This window comes from Ambystoma mexicanum, chromosome 12, assembly GCF_040938575.1.
Source record: "Ambystoma mexicanum isolate Mex_15411 chromosome 12, UKY_AmexF1_1, whole genome shotgun sequence".
Lineage (NCBI taxonomy): Eukaryota > Metazoa > Chordata > Amphibia > Caudata > Ambystomatidae > Ambystoma > Ambystoma mexicanum.
The window spans coordinates 107,651,748-107,673,617 of NC_090936.1; positions in this window are offsets into that span (position 1 = coordinate 107,651,748).

Below are 21,870 nucleotides of genomic sequence, written 5' to 3' on the forward strand. Positions count from 1 at the left end.
GGGTTTATAAGAAGGGGGAAATAACATGTCTCACCCTCAGCGTTCTTCCCTCACTCCCCAAGGATCCCTTGCCCAGATGATCCTCCCTAGCTTGTCCACCCCCAGGGTTGGGATCTAAGAGAGATGGCCCTTCCCTGGACACCTGAATAAAGGATTCCCGGGGATTACCTGTGAGAAAGTCCTCAAGTTTCTCACAACTCACCCAAAAATTATTCCATATTATTTATGGTGGAGCCCAGAGCTAATAAGATAAAGTTCTTTCAATGATTTACATTTACTTCTGTCCATCTAATCTATTTCTTGGACATGAACTGATATTTGTGGCCTTTATATAATTTTTCGTTTGTACCGCAGTAAATTTAATTTAAAAAATCAAAGAGGAATGGTCACTCTCAAGGCGGGGGAGAACAAGGAGTGATGTACACAATGATAATCAGATTGTGTCTACCTGTATGCAATCAATAGTTTATCTTGTTCTGGCTAAAATACAAGTTGCTTTGTCTGGGTTATCACCCTACAGTCTACAATTAATATGCCTCATGTTATTTTTCCATTAGCAAGCGCTTGAGTTCTCCTTTTAATCAGAAAAGTTGATTGCAAAGAGAGAACATGGAATCTCATATACACATTGCATGTCACTCTATTTCACACACTTGTCTGGGCCAGTTTGGCTTGTGTTACAATCCACAGCCATAATGCACCATGTGTTAGAATGGTCATTATGCCAATTTGAAATAACTTCCATAATACTTTCCGATCTATTTTCAAAAGTCAAAGTCGATAAATCAGGATTCAAATAGTCATTTACTACCAGGAAACATAGCATCTCATGATTGCCCTGGTTACTAATAGCAAGCTCAATCAATAGTGCATAACCCTCTATTGAGGCAATTTATTTGGTGGGACCCCTTAATTGTATCCCTAAAAGCTGTAAAGAACTTTCCCTTGCAAGCCATCCTCCTAACGGCGGCAAACTAAATTGCAAATGAACAAAAATTACCCAATTCTAGATTGAAATGAATTTTATCAAGGATTTTCTTACGTCAGTTAGATCTAGTGGCCCACCAAACCCCATGGCATTCCAGCGCATCAATGGCACTTTAGGGCCAATGGGGTAATTACGAGGTTGGAGGTAAGGGATTACCAGCACCGGTAAGGGTCCGGATGCCGGTAATCCCTTACCTCCGTATTCCGAGTTCCCTTTGCGGGTCCTTCCTTACCTCCTGCTTTTAGCAGGAGTTAAGTACGGGACCCACAAAGGTCCCTCGGAGGTAATTACGGTACCGTAATTTACGGTGCCGTAATTACCTCCTTCCCCATTCCCATTGAGCTCTATGGGGCAGAAATGGGAATGAGGAAGGGCAAAAGGTGAATGGGGAATTACCGGTCTCTCCAACCTTGGAATGGACCGGTAATTACTCCATTCACCATGCCGGATTTGGGACGGTTTCGGAGGCAACCATGGAGTTAATTACTCCATGGTTAGCTCCAAACCCGGAATGAGGCCCATCTTTCAAATATTAATTTCCCCACCATATTACAGCCCTGTAATCCAGTCATGACCTGTAAAATCTTTTTGGCTAGTAACCACTTTGTGAACTGAGAAGGTGCTTATCTTCACCCAAACATTCAAGTGTTGCTAAATTTCTCAATGAAAATGAGTTATGAGTTATGGTCCATACCTGACTTTCTAAAATAATCTAGATGCTCTAAGATTAGTGATATGATATGGCATTTATAATGTGCCTGTACACAAATGTTTCTAGGCACGACAAGACAATGAGGGGGAAAGAAAGGGAGGACAAAACTACAATCTTACTAGGCCTTCTGTCATTCAGATCGTGCAAGTACGGGGGGAGGGGAAGGGAGAATTGCAGATAAATCAATAAGTGCAGCCAACAGGTGGCTCATAAGTGCAATGAGAAGGGACTGCGGGGTTGTATGAACAGACCCTTAAGTGCTGTGGGAGCCTGGAGGCAGTGCAAGGGAAACTAGTCAAGCAGGAGCCTGAGCCCGAGTTCAGAGGGTATCAAGGTGACCAGTGCGCGGAGCAGTCAGGTACATCAGCAGGGGAGAGGAAGAGAGAAACGAGAAGCAAAAAGAAAGGTCTTGAGTTGCTTCTGGAACCGGAGGTGGTTCTGTCCAAGTTTGGGAGATGTACGAAGGCTGTTCCAGAGGGAGGCCCCAGCCGAAGAGCGAGATCTGCCCCCAACTCTCTTCTTGGAGAAGCGTCTGACCCTCAGAGAGTTGGAAGTGGATGAGTGGAGAGCTCGAGAAGGAATATGTTTTGGAAGAGAAAGTTGGAGGTAGAGCAGTCCCAGGCCCCAGAAAGCCTTGTGGATGATGCACAGGGTCTTGAATTTGATAATTGCAGCCACACGGAAGCAGTGAAGAGATGTCAGTGCTATAGAGATAAGATCCCTGGACTTGAGGGCAAGGACAAGTCTCACAGTCCTGTTATGGATAAGTTGCAAAGGGCGAAGAGTAGAGGAAGGCAGATTTAGAAAGAGGCTGTTGCAATAGTCCAGCCTAGAGAGAACCAGAGCTCTGAAGACAGTGAGCTTCTGGGGGAAAGTGAGAAAAGAAAAGAAGAAAGTGAGAAAGTGAGAAAAGAACCTCAGAGCAGGTGCAGCTTATAGTTTGACTTCTTAGAGACGTCAGAGATGTGATGAGAGAAGGAAAGGGTGGAGTCGAAGATGACACCATAGTTCTTAGCCTCACAGGAAGGAGCAGAAAGAGGGCCCAGAGTGGACAGCCAGAGAGAGAGAGAGAGAGAGAGAGGAAAGGAGGGAGATTGTGTCCCAATGAGGAGGATCTCAGTGTTACTGGCATTAACGCAGAGATCGTTGATGGCACACCATTCCTGAATTGCAGCCAGACGGTCTTATATGAGAGAACGAGCAGAGGTGGCTGAGGAGAGCCTGAAAGGGAGCTGGGTGTCATCCGCATAACACTAAAAACTGGAGAAGAAAGTAGTAATGCAGTGGGCAAGAGGTGCCAGTTATTGGTTGAACAGCCAGGGAGAGAGGTTAGACCCCTGTGGAACACCATAAGAAGAGAGAGAGATAAAAGAGAGGAAAAGACGCCAGTTGGACCTGTGAGGGTCGGTCAGTGAAAAAGGACTGTGTCAGAAGCAGGGGATAGATCGAGGAGAAGGAGCACAGAAGGGAGATTAGAGTCAAGATTGGAGAGCAGGGCTTCATATGTGTTCAGGAGGGCAGTTTCTGTGCTTCTGGCAGCTCTGAAGCCAGACTGGCGGTCGTGGAAGCAACCAGCCGATTCCAGGTGCAGATTAAGCTGGAAGATGGCCAGCTTTTCCTAGAGTTTGCCCAGGAAAGGAGCGATGGAAATAGGGTGATAGTTAGCCAGAGAGGAAGGATCGGCTGAGGGTTTCTTTAGAAAGGGGTGCACAAGGGAGTGCTTAAGGGGGGAGGAGAAAGTTCCAGTGGCAAAGGAGTGATTGCATAAATCGGCCAATGCTGGAGCAAGGAAGTCGATGTAGTCCTTGATGGTCTTGGTGAGCAGGGGAGAACCTGCTTTGACAAGACTTTCATAGATCGGACTTGTCTAGAAACGTTGTCAGGGGTGAACAGGGGAAAAGAGGAGGATAGGTGGCCTCAGATGGGCCAGAAGTTGTAGAGGAGGAGGAAGAAGAAGTGGACGAAGAGAGTGTGGACAGGATGTCCTGAGTTTTATTGGTTATATGAGAAGCCAAGGCCGTGCAGAGGGCATGGGAGGGAACAGAAGAGCTAGAGACTGCAGGATTGGCCAGCTCCTTGCAGATTTTGAAAAGGTATGGCCGAATTGTTCGATGCCGCAGAGATGCAGGCTTTGATGTAGGCTCTCTTCCTAGAGAGGACAGAGAGTCTGTACTGCCTTTGGAGTAGGCGGCAGGCCAGTTTGTCAGGGGGTGCACCTGATGCCCTCCACTTCCTCTCCACTGCCGCACACTTGCATCCAAGGGTGGCGAGGTCGGAATCATACTAAGAGTTGCACTTGGATTTGGGCTTCAAGCAGATCCTCATGACAGGGGCAAGGACATCCATAGTATTAGATATGGAGAGATGAAAGTTAGAGAAGGCTATGAGTCAGTCAAAGGTGCCGGAGGAGGAGAGAAAGTAGTGGTGAAAGCCTAAACTGACACATGCAAAGGTAGGTGGCAGTTCTAGAGTCAGCTTGGCCTGTGGGGTAGAGAGAGAGGTGGGAGGAAAGGAGAAAGTGATCACTCCAAGAGAGAGGAGTGGTAAGAGTGTTAGAGAGGGGGAAGACTGGGTAGATCAGAACATCCAAGGTGTGCCCTGCAGAGTGAGTCAGGCCAGAGGAAAGAATAGCGAGAGAGATTCGCAGAGGTTGCAAAAGAGTCCTGAACAAGTGCTGGTAGCATCCAGGTGGATGTTTAGGTCTCTGAGGAGGAGAAGTTGAGAGGAAGTGGCAGGACAGAGGTCAGCCCACTCAGAGAGGAAGAGGGCGACCTGGCCAGGTGGCCTGTAGATAGTGACCACAGTGAGGGAGAGGCCAGCAGAAATAGAGAGCATACAGGCCAGGTATTCAAAGGAGGAGTAATCTTGCATTGGAATGATAGAAGCAGGGATCCACTCTGTGAAAATCAAGGCTAGACCCCCATAGGGACAGATGGTTCTGGGTTTGGAGAGGATCTTGTAGTCATCGGGAAGGAGAGTGTCAAAACTCGTGACAGAGCTGCCATGTACCAAGTCTTAGTGAGACAGAGTACATCCAAATCAAGCTCTTTCAAGAGCCGGCAGATGTCAGAGGAATGTTTTACAGCTGAACAAGAGTTGAGAGTAGCGATGTGGAGCATGTTGCCACATTTGAAGGGTTTCCGGGGAGGGGTACAGGCTATAGGTACACCTTGTGGAAGTGTTGGAGGTGCCCAAGTATGGGTAGAGGAGGAAGGAAGAGAAGGCCGGATAGTCATTGAGGAAGAAGAATGTGCCAGAGGGTTGGTGTACGAGGGAGGCAACAAGGTGGCCAGAGAAGTGGCAGGAGATCCCGGAAATGTGGCTGCGGAAAGAGGTGGAGGAGGAGCCTGAGAGGGGTAAGAAGGGATAGCAGGAGAGGAAAGAAAGTTGATAAGGCACAGGAAGCATCAATCAAAAAGGAGGAGATAAGCCCTGGACCAATATGGTGCCATTTAGGTAGACATTAATGATGGTCTTAAAGAAGTGGAAGGGGGCCAGGAGAGTACGACGTCCTTTCATCGTGGGATGTTTTATTACAGGTTTATTTACTGCATTTATTTTGCTGAAAAAACGAATCAAATTTTTTTTGGGGGGGGTTGGAAAAATATATATATTGGGTGTGGGTGTTCGGGGATATATAAAAAAATAAAGGCGATGGAGGTATGGGGGACCCCCCCAAAAAGAAAAAATTCAATTCGTTTTTTCATTAAAAAATCTGCTGTAAAAAAGCCTGCGAAAAAACATCCCGCGATGAAATCACATGGAACCACCAGGAGGGCCTCCCAATGGGTGCCACCATTAATTGGAGAAGACAAAAAAGGAGAGAGAACAGGGGTCCATAGGCCTGGAGAGGGAACAACAAAGAGGATGTCGGTAAGGGTCTGTCTGGAGGAAGCACTGGTGTAGGTATCAGCAAAATGGAGGCCTGGGTTGGAGACCAGGATGTCCCTTTTGAGCTTCTTCCTGCCAGACTTAGTGAGAGGGATAGGATGGTTGATAGAAAGGCAGTTAGAGGCGATAGGTGAGATAGAAAGCACCAAAGGGGGTGCGGGTAGGAAAGAGGGGGGACAGCCCAAGCAGGGGATGCCACAGGTGGGGGTAGACAGGAAGTAGGGGCAAAGTGGGGACACAAGAGGGAGGGGAGCACAACAAAGAGCAGGAACAACTGATCTAAAATCAGCAGCAATACAGAACCAACAACAAAGCACTGAGCGTAGCAGGGAACCTAGAAGTAAGAAACCAGATGTAATAAAGAACCAGAAACAAGGTACAGAGCACAACAAGGAACCTAGTAGTAAGAAAGCAGATGTAATACCGAACCAAAAGCAAAACACAGAGCTCAACAGGAACCTGGAAGTGAAGAATGCAGGCAATGCAATGTATTGCCACAGACCATGGAGAATAACACAATATAAAAACCGTAGGGATAAATCATCAAAAAGGTACAGAGCACAACTGGAACCTAGAGGAAGGAATGCAGTGGAGCAAACACAATGTCAAAAATAGTACACAATAGATCAAGAAGGGAGGGGATAAGATAGGAACATGTGGGGGCGGTACAGGATGCTGGGACCTACGATACAAGGAAGTGCACATGGCTAGAGAGGAAAAGGAGTGCACACAGGCAGTTGCAAAGGGAGCGAACGCACTCAAGCAGGATGCAGGGACCTACCATGTGAGGGAGAGCAAATGGCTAGAGAAGCAAGGGAGCACACACAGCCAGTTGCGAGGGAGTGTACGCAAATGAGCAGGATGCAGGGACCTATGCTGCGAGGGAGCGCAAGTGGCAAGAGAAGCAAGGGAGCGCACGTGACTTGAAGTTGTGAGGGAGTGCACGCAGCCTAAGTAGCGAGGTAGCGAACGTGAGAGGGAGAGACGCGAGCATGCAGGAGCTGGAGGGTGCACAGGTTGGTTGTAGGGGGAGAACACGAATGCAAGAGTGCGAAGGGGCACAAGGTCGGGGGGTTGTGGGGAGAGTAACAAAGCTAACCCTCCACGCACCTTCTTGCCTTGCGGCCACAGAAAGGACTGTCAAGTCATCCGCACTCACAATCTGTGCCGCTACCCCATCGCTGCCAAACACCTGCATCACTCAACACTGCAGCCATGCCCTGCAAGGGCTTTTATTCTAAATAAAACATTACAGACGATTTATCTTCCTCTTCATTCTCAGGTGGAGTTAAAACATCCAGATCCACTGTAAGCTGAGGAACTCAGCAGAGATATGTTAACGTTGTTGCATGATTCAAGCAACCTTTCAGTTTTGGCAAGGAAAGACCTTGGCAAAAGGACGTTTTCTTTCCCCAAACATGAAATTCATGTGGAAGTAGAAATAGATGCTCCTCAGTAAGCGAGTTAAGTTTCCCCTTACGGGACATTTTCACAAGCATTTCTGGGTAAGAGTGAGCTTAGCTGAGTTAAAGTGGTTCTGCCATTTATTTGTGAGGAAATATTCCTTTTATAATCTCATAAAAAATATTCCTTATTTTCGATCCCTTATTCTCATTTTTTGACTTGCAACCACAATTCGTCTGACTGTCCCAGTTAGAGGCGGTTTGTGCTTCTGGGGTCAGAGTATGTACAAAAGGAGGAGCAACAGGATTAAATGCCTCTTTTTATTATTGAAAGTTATGGGACAATTTTAGGTTCCCCAGAGATAATCTTCTTAATTTGCACACTCCCTTTCATTGTATAGTTAGTATTACTATCTCTTCTGTTTGTAGGCATTTTAATCATAGTGTGCCTATTTGTGAGCCTAGAGTGAAGCCTTTAAGCAAGGCTTTTACGCATTTTGCTTACGCTATGACCTAATGAACATGAGAACCCTAAGTGTTATCAGTAAATCTTGGATCTGTGACATTACTTCCTTTGGCCTTCTTGGACCAACCCCATCTCCAGCCAAAAGCTACAAGAGGCTGCTATGGCAACACCAATCAGGAAGAAGTCGCCTCATCCCAGCAACAGCTGGGACAATATCAGACCAACCACTGATGGACTAGACGATCACGTGACAAGAGCCTGTGTCATTCCTTCTAGTTTTTGGTTTCACTTTCTGTCAGGAACTTGACTGCCAGCGGCCATCTTGGATTGGTCACTGACATCACTTCCAGTGGCCATCTTGGATCCATTACATCACTTGCTGTGGCCATGTAGGATCAGTGACATCACTTCCTGTGGCCATCTTGAACCAACCCCATCTACAGTCAAAAGCCACAAGAGGCTGCTCTGGCAACATCTATTAGGAAGAAATCGCCTCATCCCAGCAACACCAGGGACAACATCAGAGAGACAAACTACTGATAGACTATGCGACCAGGTGACAACAGAGTGTGTCATCCCTTCTGAACTTCCTAGGGGCGTCCAGCCATGGTTGTCACAGTTAAGGGCGGAACAGTGATGGGTGAAGACCAGCACTTGATCAACCTCTTTGCCTCTTAGACTATGAGCCTTTGCTTTTGCCTTTCTCCCGGTTGCACCTGTGAGTACCCAAAGCTTCCTAATTACTGTACTGTCTCTCCACACTGTGCTGCTAATCTATAATGCATTCACTCCCGCTCTTCATGCTGCTCCTCCTACTCACCTCTCCCTATGCTTTCTTCGATCACATTAGAACTTCCTCCTTTCCTATCCCTATTATAAAACTCACAACTCGAAACTCCCACTACTCCATTTTTCTTCCACCACCTTCCAACAAATAAAGCCGAGGAGCTAACCCTACCTCCTCTAACATCTATCCACCTCACCTCTCTTCCTCTGAAACCCAACATCTGTACTCTTCCTTACCTCATCAACTGAACATTGCACTCTGGAATGCTCAGTTTATATTCTACATAACTTCCTTTATCACTGACTACTTTCACTACAGCTCTTCCCCCAGATCTTCTTGCTATCACTGAAACCCAGATTTCTCCATCTGACACTGCCCCTCTGGCAGCCCTTCACAATTCCAAACTATCCTTTGTTGACGCTCCTCGACTGACTGGCAGGGGTGGAGGTGTCGGACACCTACTCTCTTCATGCCTCAATGCCTCACAAATCTCCAATGCCACATCCTCTCCTAACTCTTTGAAATTCACCATCTTTACTATTGCTCTGCCTCAGTCGGTTCACATCATCTCCATCTATAGCCCTACTGGTCCCACTGGACCATTCTTTGATGATCTTGACCAACTCCTTGATTCTCTTTCCACTAAACATCACCTCTTTCTCTTAGGTGTCTTTAACCTTCCCTCGCCAACAACTTCTCAGAAATCTAAACGTCAGTCTTTTCTTAGTGACCATGATCTCCACGCTATCCATAACCTACCTAGCTACACAGGGGGTAACTCCTTGGATCTCTTATACATCTCCACCTCTTTTTCAGCCACTAATACTACTGCCACACCATCCATATCTGATCAGTCATTTGTTTCCACCACCATCTCCTTTTCACCCGCTGCTTCACCCATTACTAAAAGAAAATGTAAACCTTCTGCCATTCCCCCTTGTTATCTGACCTACAGTTCTTACTCTCCTGCTTCACACCTGATACCTCTTCCACCAACACTGCCTTCTCCAGCTTCCAATCCCTACTATATGACTCTGAAGAGAGGAGGTTGACTATTCCCCTGTCCCGAGAGACACCCCAACTGAAAGAAGAATCAAAGACAATATGGCCGCTGATTGTAGGAGCTTGCGCCAACCCCTACTGCACCCACGATGGACAAGTACCATGAGAAGTATCCTCTCAGCTGTCCTTAAAACCCCGGAGTAGCACAAGCACTACCCAGGGTGGATGAAGAGGCGCAAGACGGAACCAAAGACAGCTATGTGGACAGAATTGACTAAAGCGCTGAGAAGCCATGCCTCAAGTCAGTAGAGACAACATGACCTAGCAGCATTAGACATGATACACACGTGCCATCCACACAGTCTGGACACACACACGCACACCCAAATACACGAAGAACACATGCATACAGTTCTATGAGATAGAGGACTGTGACATATACATACAGTCTGCACGTTCATTATTTTGCCAATAGCTTATTGCAGCAACGCAGAAATGCCAGCAGCAAGAAGATCACGTTTACATGCTTTCAGATGCTTACATGAAAATAACCCCATGGAATGATAGGAGCACCCACAGGACATGACAGAGTCATGACGCACTAACCTATGGATGCTATATGGAAGACACACACAGGGAAAACCAGGCTGAGGCTTATTAAATCATAGTAGGCCATAATTGTCCCAGAAAACCTGAAGCCGCTGAGTGCTGTGCAAGCAGAGGTACCGCAGTGGGAAACGAGGCAGCTGCCAAGGTTGTACTGTTGCAAGGTGACATTCCTTACTCTGAACTGAAGTAATACCGACAGTAGAGAAGCATAATTCTCCTTAAAATCAGAATAATTCAGAACTCCAAGACTCATGAACATGGTCTCTGGGCACGTGACCCAGCCGAGCTTAGAACGAGCCAAGACTCGGCGGCTGAGAAGCACAGCCGTCTCACGGACCAGACGAGGATCTCAACAAAATTGTTACATGCGAGCTACAGTTATGCGATGGAAAGGAGCACGCACACGGCAATAACGGTCTACACACGGTTACATCGCAGACACATAGGCCCTCATTACGACCCTGGCGGAAATCGAAAAACGATGGCGGAAATGCAATACCGCCATCGAATAGCGCTCGGTGCGACTATGACCCGTCACCGCAAAGTACGAAGCCATTAGCGACACCGTAGTGAACGCCAACGCCAACTGCACCAAGCACGCGCGCGCGCGCCATGCCAAACCGCAAACACCACCATGGTGCAACGGTACGCCAATTCCGACCCTAGCGGACATGTACCTAACGCCATCAGGCATGGCGGAATGGACCATTCCGCCATGGCGAGAAGTACGGCATCGCGAATCAACCGTAAACGGCCCCACTGAGTGCCTGTACACCGCTCCCTGCCCACAAAGTACAACTCCCCGTAGGTGCAATGAAGCCACAATGCAACCATTGAAATGTACAAGTCACCCATGCATGCCAACGAACAAAAGAAACACAACAGGGGCCAATGGGAGCTGCAGGGCACAGATGGCACGAATACAGAAGCCATCCCAATGGACATGACCACAGTCCCCCACCAAGAAACGCACGCAAACACAGGCACCTGTGACCAGCAATATACCGAAAACCACATCATTCAACCAGTCCACCTGGCTGACCGGCATCTGTTACACAAAACCCAATCCCCCGCCCCTGAGCATGACAACATTCAAACTGGCATATTGGCAGCCCCCATCCCTGACCTCACTGGGCTTCGTAGGCAAACGCGCACAGCACAGTACCACGCAACTAAACCCCGAAGCTGGAACCCAATGCAGATCTCCTCACAATACATCGCCCCCCAAATAGGCATATGCCACATCACTTGCAAAGAAAAACGCTACACGGGCCAAATCAGAATAGACATTTATGCACATCAAAATCACCAAGCACATACAGCCATCAGGCCATGAAATCCAAAACACCAACCACCATTGTGGGCTGCTTCCGCAAGAAACGACCAGCCACTACCTGTGTGTCGCCCTGTTCCCCCATGGTACACAGAGCCACATTCACGTACGAAAAGGCAACATGGAAGCGCACAGAACCGCAGGGCCGTCCCAATGGGGAGGCACTAGTCCAGCTGAAAGGCCGAAATGTTGCTCCGAGCCACCAGTACTGCGTAAGGGCATGTGGCCCATTGGCGATCGTCCCATAAGATCGTAATGCTGCTCCACTGATTAACACGAAGCAGCAGGTGTCGGGAGTAAAATCCATCTGCAGGAGTGGCATACAGATGGCAGTGGCAAAAGGGGAGGAGATACCTGTCAACCAAAAGAAAAGAAAAAGAACAGAATGGCCATCAGAACTACATACCAACAACTCACTTCAATGATCACACGAAATCCACAGCCATATGCATGCTAGCCCACTCCAAAGAAACATCACCACCCCAAAACCACTTGCGACTCACAACCATCTATATCGAGGTGCAAACACCATCACAAACGAGTGTCTGAGGGCGCCTCGAGACAGGGAGGGCTCAACAAGGCCAGATGGACGATGGTCCCACTATGGCAGCCCTGCATCACATAGCGTAGGGGAGGCGGATAGATCCCAAGAAGCCCTGTACATGGCAAACTCTGTATCAAATCACCTGCCCATGCATCCATCCATCATTCCCTCATCCCGGGATCAAAATGCCTGAATAATTACTCACATGACATTAGAAACATCCATTGAGTCTGTGCGTTATGCAGCCTGCTAAATCCACAGTGCCCCAGCCCGTAATTCCAGTGTTGTGAAGTAACATGTATTTGGGAACGGACGGCCTCATCGCCCACGTAGCTATTGCGCATCCCAAACTATTCATATCAATCATTGCTCCCTCGCCATGGGCCCTGTCTCAAGGACATAGAACAATAGAACGTTACATTTGCAGTCAGACCTGTGGGCATCTCCTCGCCGCTAGCTGGAAACCGAAAGCGCCGCCCTTCGAATTCCTCATTTGCAACATCACGTCGAAAAGGCATCTGTGGCCGTTTGAAATCACTAATTATCCCATCGAGTGCGGCTGTGTGTGAAAATGGCAACTGCCTTCACCCACGAATGGGACGCCCCGCCCGTCGTTGCAACTCGGTACAGTGATGCATGAGGGCCCACCGTTAACCGAGTACTACGTCCCACTGACCCCTCACAAGTCTGTTCGCGACTGCACAGATAGTACGTGAAACAATGGGACCACAGCAGAATGAACATATCAACCAATCTTACACGGCCATCGGGTACTAATACATGATTGCAATAGCAAGATACAATTCCCCGAATTGCAGCGTTGTGCGCGGGACGTGCTCGGCCAAAGGGGAGAGCAGTTTGCACAGGTGGAATCAATCACCACAGGTGGAGGCCATACAGCCTGAAAACACATAAATTGCACAGCCAGTCCCCTCCCACAACCACACCGAAATGCTACCGGCAGGACTCGCGATGTTGGCCCTGGGGGACCTGATAGCACTGCAAGTGCTCCGACTCCAAGAAGTAGACGAACACCAACTACAACCAGCCGCACGGAGGAGACGCAGGAGGAGGAGGAGGCCAAGGCAGGGCCAGCAAGGCCCACCAGCACAGCCACTACCACCACGCAGGCAGCCCGCAATTCAACGCCTCCGAGCACATCCGTTCAACCTCACTGATGAGCAGATCCACACCCTCTACCGTCTGGACCGGGACACCATAGCCGCCATTGTGGACATGACACAGGCTGACCATGTCAGCATGATAGACAGCCCAACCGCCATCCCACCCCTACTGAAGGTGGTGTCTGTACTCCACTTCCTGGCCACAGGCACCTACCAGCACACAGTCGGACAGTTGCATGGCATTTCTCAGCCACTGTTCTCACGGACACTATTGCTAGTGCTCGATGCCCTCCTGAAGCACGCAGACGACTACATCTCTCTACCACGCTCGGAGCTGGAAATAACCAACACAAAAGTGGGATTCCATGCACTTGCCGGCATACCGGGTTGCATTGGTGCCATCGACTGCACCCATGTTGAATTGGTCGTCCCACATGCCATGGAGGCCCAGTACCGCAACCGAAAACAATTTCATTCCCTGAATGTACAGATGGTGTGTGACTCCAACAGGATCATTACACATTGTTGTGCCCGATTCCCTGGATCAACCCATGATTCTATGGTCTTGAGGAACTCTACAATACCACGCTACATGGAACGACACGCAGGGAACAGATCCTGGCTACTCGGTGAGTCTCATTACATGCATGATGATGTGGGGTATGTGATGCGGCAATGACCTGCCAGGAAGGGGGGGGGGGGGGTGTGCGTACGTATCAATGGCATTCCACATCATACGTTTCTCGTCCACATACAGGTGATGCTGGATATCCACTGAAGAGATGGCTCCTCACACCAGTCCGGAACCCACGGGACCAGCATGAGGACTACAACCATGCCCACTCACGTACCCGTGTAGTCATTGAACAGGCATTCGGCCTACTGAAGGGTCGTTTCCGCTGCCTCAGCAGGTCTGGCGGGGCACTCCTGTACCGCCATGAGAAGGTTGCAAAGATGGTGATGGCATGTGTCATGCTCCACAACATGTGCGTACGTAGAAATGTGCCCATGCCCCCTGACGCAGAACTGCAAGCACCTGAAGATGGTCATGATGAGGGTGGGGATGTGGCAGCACCTCATGGAGTCTGCGAGGCACCGGAGGGCCGTGACATTCGTCAGCATCTCATTGATGTATGCTTCTAGCACTCACGCCTGGTGGCTGATGCATGGACACGGGACTCGTGGCACTGCGTGTGTCTGGGACATGCACAATATGGACTGTACGCCTATGATGGCCTAGTACACAAAGATCAATGTCCACACTTCTCATTGGTTGATCGTGCACTTTTTATGGCATATGTGATATCATGTTGAACACCCTATCGACCCGCCACCCAAGTGAGCCCAACACACCCCCTCCACCCTCCTACCTCCCCCCCGAACACCAGTGTCCAAAGATGCTCATTGTCAGTGGGCTGTCGCTATTGCATGCCCCCTCTGCGGGTATCAGGGGCACCCCTGCCTGTGGAGCGCAGGTTCCTTCCAGATCTACGTTGGGGGCTGCCCTGGACGGAACTTGCAACGGATGATGTGTCTGCCTGCTCACGTCCATGCATGTCCCTAAGGGTTTGCGAGAGCTCAGTGAGCACACGGCGCACTGCGGCAAGTTCGGCACATACGTCTTTGGACGTCGCATGCAGTTCCCCCCTCAGGCTCTCGGTGCTACTCTCCATTTGTGCCCTTAGCGTCTCTGTACCTCTCTCCATTTCTGCCCTAAGTGTCTCTGTTGATGTTTCTATGTCTGCCTTGGTGCCCCCACATTCATCGGCATGGCCCTTGAGGAGTGTGGCCATTTGCTGCTGTTGGACGATTAACTTGTCGAGGGACTGTTGCCTCTGCTGGGCCATGGCCATTTGCGGTGGTGTCACAGAGGGGCTGTTGTCCTCATGTTGCCTTGCCACAGGGCTTGTGGGGGATGGCCAGTCGTCGTCTTGTGGGTGCCCCTGCGTGGTATCCTCATGTTGTACGGGAGGGGACAGACAGGGGGATTGGGACAGGTCATGGATGGATCTGACTTCGACATCCCCGTCTTCTGTGTCGGAGCATGCTGCCATCAATGGGGTGTCACCTATGGTGCTGCTGCCACCAGAGGCAGTGCCTTCTGTGGCATCCGTTGGGGGGACCTGTGGTGGTGGTGTTGTGGGCATGCTGGCTGCTGGGGTGCCTGTTGATGTTCCCTCCTCTGTGCTGCCACCTGATTTGTGCTGCTGCCGTGTCTTGATGCGTGCAGCTGAGGTGGAGGGTCTCTGGCCGTTGGTCTTGGCCCTCTTTGCAGGTGTGCTGGTAGGGGTGTCCTGTAGCTCGTCGTTTGGATCGGACCCTGTGGTGGAGTAAAGGAGGGCGAGGGTTATTGATGGGTCAGTGGGAATTGGAATGGCATTGTATCACATGCATTGGGGTGGTACCTGAGGGTGATTTGGGTCGGGGCCTTGGAGGTGGTTTCATTTGTGTGTGGAGTGAGGGTGCAGTTGTTTGGCAGCCTGCAGTTAGGGTGTGCCTGCTGCACGTGTAGTGCGTGTTTTAGGGGTTTTTAATTATTTATGTATTTATTGTGGGTTTTAACGTGCGCTATCAGGCCGATGTGTGTGGACGTTCTCCTGGACATGTGTTTCTGTTGCACTATGGGGACACATGGTACTTCACATGAATGGACTTTGTGGATTTGGCATTGTTTTATCTGGCCCACCTACCTGAATCTTCGGATGTCTGCACTCCTTTCTCCATCCCTCCGACTCCCTCTATGCTCTCCATTCCGATGGTGGAGGCACAGATTTCTTCCCAGGGGGTCAACTTGATGGGTGATTCAGGACCTCCCCCGGTGGCTGTGGCAATGTTGCGGTTGGCAGAGAGTATGCTGCGGACGCGTATCCGCAGGTCGTCCCATCGCTTGCGGCATTGCTGTGGGGTGCGGGGTGCGGTCCCCACCGCACTTACCCGCTGTGCCACCAGAGCCCATATGGCCTTCTTGTTTGCAAGTGCCGTCCTGGTCATTTGCGTGGAGAAGACGACGGCAGCATTCTCCTGGAGGGTCTCTGTTAGCACGGTGAGTTCCTCACGGGAGAAGTGGACCTGCCGCTTGCGGTCGCACGCTTTCTTCGCTGCTTTTCCCATTATTCTTGGTTTCGCTAGGGTGGTTGACGGGTTGGGGTGTGTTTCGGGGTAGTGATTTTAGTGGTTGTGTGGTTTTAGTGTATTTATAGGTGTACGCCGGGATGTTTCCCGTTCCGGGCCCATGTTTTAGCTTCCGTTTCCGTATATTTCCGGCCACCGTACTTTCCGGTAGGCGCACACTGCGGTGACCGCTAAGAGGGGTGGCGGTATTGCACCTAGGGCGCCGTACGGCGGCGGTGTGGGCCGTTTTGGGGTCTTTTCCGCCATCGCGGACTTTGCACTTCCGCCATGCCGTGGTGCTCGTGCCCGATGGGTCGGAATGGGCCGCACTTTGCTCCTTCGTACAATGGCGGAAACGCTATTTACGCTGTGGCGCTCCGGTCAGTCGCTTTCCGCCAGGGTCGTAATGAGGGCCATAGTTGCACACAGCACTGTGAACAGGTGCAGTCCAAGCTGGGAATTGATTTTGTCCCAGGCCTGGGGGCTCACGACTCAGCCAATCACAATTTAGGGCCCTAGGGATGGGTAGCTGGGGCCACCAACCAATCATTGGGTTCATATACTGTAATATTTAGTAAGAACCAGTTTTCGGGGATGGACCAGGCCTGACACCTGACATGGCGAGAGCCTATCCGACAACCTCTATAGAGGCTGATATAAACAGACTACCACTCAGCATCCTATCCGGAGTGAAAATAGGTTTTTGGAGAAGGGCCCAGGGTGTGATGCACTTGTGACGCAACATGCTATCAAAACTGGCCTGCGAACTAGAGTTCTTTTAACTGTGCCTGGAATTGCCTCCGCGCATTTCATCCCTGTGGTTTGTGGGCTGTAATAAACCTCAGTTGAACTTGATACTTGTCTGGACTTACATTCCTTTTGGGATTGGGAAGGAATTAGGCCTTCCACGAGTTTGATATCCATGAACTCCTAGCAACCCGCCCTGCTTGCCTGGAAGTTATCCCTAACAAGTTGGTAGCAGAGCGATTGTTCATGGTGTCAGCTCGGCCAGAAGCTGCCTTCTCAGCTGCCGGACCTGAAAAGTCTGTGGGGCCTTCACGGGAATTGCGAGTAAACTGGAATAGTGCTACCCGGAGAAAGGCCGCCGGGAGCTGCTTTTGGAAAATTCGCCCACGATCGGTGAAGAGTTCAAGGCAGACAAGAAGGGCGAGGCGAGCTGTTGATGAGGAGCCAGCGGCCAAGCTTGTCGATGAGCACAGAACGTAAGTATTGGTCCACACAATCAGCAATGAAGGTGTGAGGGTGGGAGTTACATATGCGGGAGGTGGAAGGAACTGTTGTAAGGTCTAAAGTATTGTGTAGTACCTGAAGAGTATGGTAGCAGGTGCATGTCGAGTAGGGAACTGGAGAGGAGGTAGAACTCCCTTTTCTATGTTTAGGGATTGTTCGGTCTTTGAGGTATAAGGTTCCGGTGGTGAACCAAGACTATAGATATGACAGGCTTGGACTATTGAAGTATGTACATAAGGTATTCCTATGAATTGGGTGTTTTAGCTTGAAGCATAGATGCCGGTATTCCTGTGAGGGTTAGCTGGAGCTATCCTAGAAGATGGAAGGTGCACTATCTGGTTAAGTCTCCTGGAGAGAAGCGTTTCACACATTAGGCGATGCAACGGGTGCAGTTAGTCACAAGAAATAACTGTATACTCTGCCCTGGAGAAGCAGGAAGACAGCTGTACGGGTAGTGCGGTTTGTGGAAATTCTTGGGTTTATCTGTGGAATTGACATAATGGGTCATGGTTCTCAGGGTGCCCAACTTGTCTGTCTACCTGTTCTAACTTTAGCTTGGTGATGTCCCACATAGGTCGGTGCATAGGACGGAGTGTTGTGATGTTGAGGAGCTAGCATTGCGAACTTGGGATTGGTAGACAGGTGAACAAGTGGCAGTGCACAGAAGGTGCATGCGCAGGATTTTGGCGGTGTGCCAGAGAGCGGCAGTGCTGGTGAAGGAGGGGCTGTATGTGGAGTACGCCATGTACGGTGCAGAGCCTCTGGGTCTCGTAGTAATTGAATGTGATAACCACTGTATTATAACCTTTCCCATCTGACAGCAGATAACCGAAATCCTCGATTAGAGGTCAAGTAAAGAGTAATAATGTATCCCATGTATCAGAGGATAGTGGAGGGGAGTAACACCTGTGCAAGACATTACCCCCGTACAAGAAGAAAATTGTAAAGTATAGCATGCAGTGGTCAAAAGACACTGAGGGAAAAAGCCTGAATCTGTGGCTTCCTAACGGCAATTTCTCTAAAGACATGCTGCAATCGCTACTGACCCACTTACAGAGCACATACAGGGGAAGAAATTAGCAAACCACATGGCCATATTCGAGCTGAGGTGCATGTTCCAGGAGGGAGCGGGGGAATGGGCATGGATGATGAACCAGCAGGAGGCAAAGGCGGAGGGCTCTGACCCTTCCGCACCTCATCCAGCCCCACCTAGCGTCATATCCGATGATTTAGATGACAAACAGGGAATATACCCATCGAGGGAACTCAGGGCAGCAGAAGGGTATAGACCACCACCATATACCAACAGCGAGGTACAGAGCATGTCGCTGGCATCATCAACCCAAACGAGGAGGAGCTACGTGCAAAAGCAGAATTCGAGGGAATAGGGCGGGATGAATGGATAGTGACATAGATACTCCTGAAATTAAAGGGGAAGACAATAGGGGCCGCAGAAGGGGCAACAAAGGCAATAGAGGGTCTGGAATTGGAACAAGGAAGGTGTGACTGGGTAGCGCAGATCAAGGAGGTGGAGCAACAACAGACAGACAAGGTGGCAAAGTTAGAACGTGAAGAAAGGGAACAGAGAAGGGAGAAAGAGGTGGAGATAATGGAAAGGGAGCGAAGGGAGAAGGTAGAAAGGGAAAGGAAGGAAAGGGAGAGGAAAGAATGGGGGAAGGAGGGGAAAGAATTGGAAGAGGCAGAAATGGTGGAGTGGAGTAGGAAGATGTTGCAGCAGGAAACACGTAGGTGTGAAGAACGAAGGCTGAGGTAGTTAGAGTTAGAAAGACTGGCATGTTAATGAGCACGTGAGGACGAGGAGGCACGAGCACAAGGGCAGTAAGTGAGCAGATAGCACTGGAGCTGAACAGGAAAAGATGTAATGAAGAGAGAAGGGAAGAACATAGCTGCATGGCTACCCGTAGGGGAGGTTCGGCAGACACCACGCACTTGGGGGTATGGGAGGAGGAGAACTCATGCACATTCAGAAACATCGATCTCAGGGAAGAGCACGACCCCAGCCCTATCACATGAAAGTTGAATTTTTCAGAAGTGTTCTGTAGCGACATGGATGAATGGTCTGACGATAATGTTGCACACAGTGATGACGAGAGAGAGGGGAACAGTAAACTCTATCTCGCTAGAACAGGGGAAGGGGCATCATGGGAGTGTAGGTCACAGAGTCAGAGGTCAGGGGGAGCAGAACGCAGAGAACACACACACCAGACAAATGACAAGTACACTACACAGACCGCATACATCAACAGACTGAGGGACCTCCCAGGGCGCAGGGGGGAGGAGGCAGCGTTGGCCCACTCGAGGGGGCAACTTTCTAGAGAACATGACAAAACAAAACGTATACCAAGACTAGGACCCACAGACACATGCACAGACATAGAGGATGAACAGGGACCCATTCAAATCAGGCAGTACCGAAGATCACCTGAAGAGAGGGAAGCATACTCATAAATGCCCCTATTGAAGAGAGGTGGGACACAACCTCAATACGTACCATGGAAGCACACAGACAAGGAAAATGTCAAATACAGGTTACCCTCATTGAGTGCGGGAGCTGGGAAATTGATATATGAGATGGAGAAGTTGACTGCAGGACACAGGCTAGCAGTTGGAGACGTCAAGCGGCTCCTGGTCTCCATACTGGGCGACTCAGCGGATGACATTTGGAAGAGGGCAGGGTTCCCAGGGGAAACAATCCACAACACTGCCCAAGATGGGGCACCATTTGTGAATTGCAGAGCTGCCGTATAGCAAGCTTTGCAGACCCAATACACAGAAACGTCAGACATAGGAGCTATTAAATCACGCAAGATGCATGACGATGAAGATCCTGTGAATTATATTCAAGAGATTCAAGAGCTTTGGCGCCTTGAAAATCGAGAGCAGTGGGACAAAACGATAGCAATCTTTTATCACATCTTGGTGCACGGGCTACCAGAACCTATTCAGAAAAGGTTGAAGAAAGTCATGGGGATGCAAGCAAAGGGCTGGCCAGAAATACAGCTCACCATTGTGCACCATTGCAGGTTATGGCAGGACAAGGTTAAACAAAAGACAGAGGAGAGGAAGGCAGATGAGGAGAACCTAGTACAAAATAAATTGGTGAAAAATGCAATGAAGGGGGCAATAATAACGACCCCCACACAACAAACACAAGCGCCAGTACCACAACCCCAACCCCAACCACAGCTCCCATACCACCCAATGCAATGATATGCCCCGCCCATGAGAGGGTACATGGGTAGAGGTGGATATCACTGGGTTGCAGCGGGAGGGGAGGTTCCCAACGCGGGCGTGGCTCCGGGCTGCACTCCCATAAAAACACAGGAGGCTTCCAGGGTTACAATCAGCAGATGCCACAAGTACCCAGATATTTTATAGGTGAGTTCCCAGGGAAGGGGAGGGAACCACCCCATTGCTGGACATGTGCGCAGCTGGGACAACTTTTCTAGAGCATGTAGACTAAGGGGAGAGCAAGGCTACCAAGGAGGACAGGACGACTATTATGCCCAAGACATCCCACAACAAGGACAGGAACACAACACACAGCAACATATGCCACCTCCAGTACAGAACCATCCTCAGACCATACCAGTGACACCACCACATATGACAGCACCACAAGTAGTAGCACCATCACCACATTGCCCGCAGCAGCAGCACCACGATTGGCTGAGGTGCAGGACCGCCACTCCCAAGAACCCATGGAAATGGTGGCAACGGTGCCAGTGAGAAGGTTGGGTGGGTTCACCATGGTTGTGATCAACCCCTACACCGGGAACCAACTATCTATGTACCCACAATAGGATAGCCCACAGACAAACTTGTTGCGTCCCATCCTGTCGGTCACACCTAATCCTGCGGAGGAACCTCGCATAAGGGTGGCGATAGGTGACGAAAATTGTTCCTTTCATGTTGACACTGGGGCGACTAGGTCATGCATCCGGGAAGGGAAATTTGCGTTGTCAGGTGATGCCATGAACACTCAAGGACTCTCTGGGGCTCGAGAAGTGGTTCAATTTACTGATAATAGCTCCTAATCTATAGGAGATCATGACTTATCTTTACCCTTACTCTATTCCCAACAAGCACCTGTAAACATACTGGGACAGGACATAATGAGCAGACTGAACATGAACATTTCATTCACAGGCAAGGGCATAATATGTTCCACACCAGGAATAAACATGCCAACAGCAAGGCAGATTGTTGAAGCATATTGTGGGAACACGGTACAGAGGGGGGTGCCAGTAGACCCAGAAATATTCCAGTATGGGACAGACGTGGCACTTGCCTGGATACCAGGAATAGCAGGGAAGTATGGAGTATGCCAGGTGAGTACCTGTTTAGACCAGAGATGCCACTAGATGAGAAAGAAGGAACAATTGTGCATATCTACATTGAAGCAGTTATGGCATGGGAGGACTGGGTTGCAGTAGACGCAACAGATGACCAAAGGAGAGCATGAAGGGCAATAATTGCAGTTGCAGAAGGGTGTAGACTAACCACAGTAACAGATGAGGAGCTGTTCTTGGAAGAAATAGTGGAAACAGAGATGTTGTTAGAAATGAGTGTGATGTTCTGGTTGCAGATTATGTAGAGAGGTTGCACAGAAAATGGTGATGGTGCTA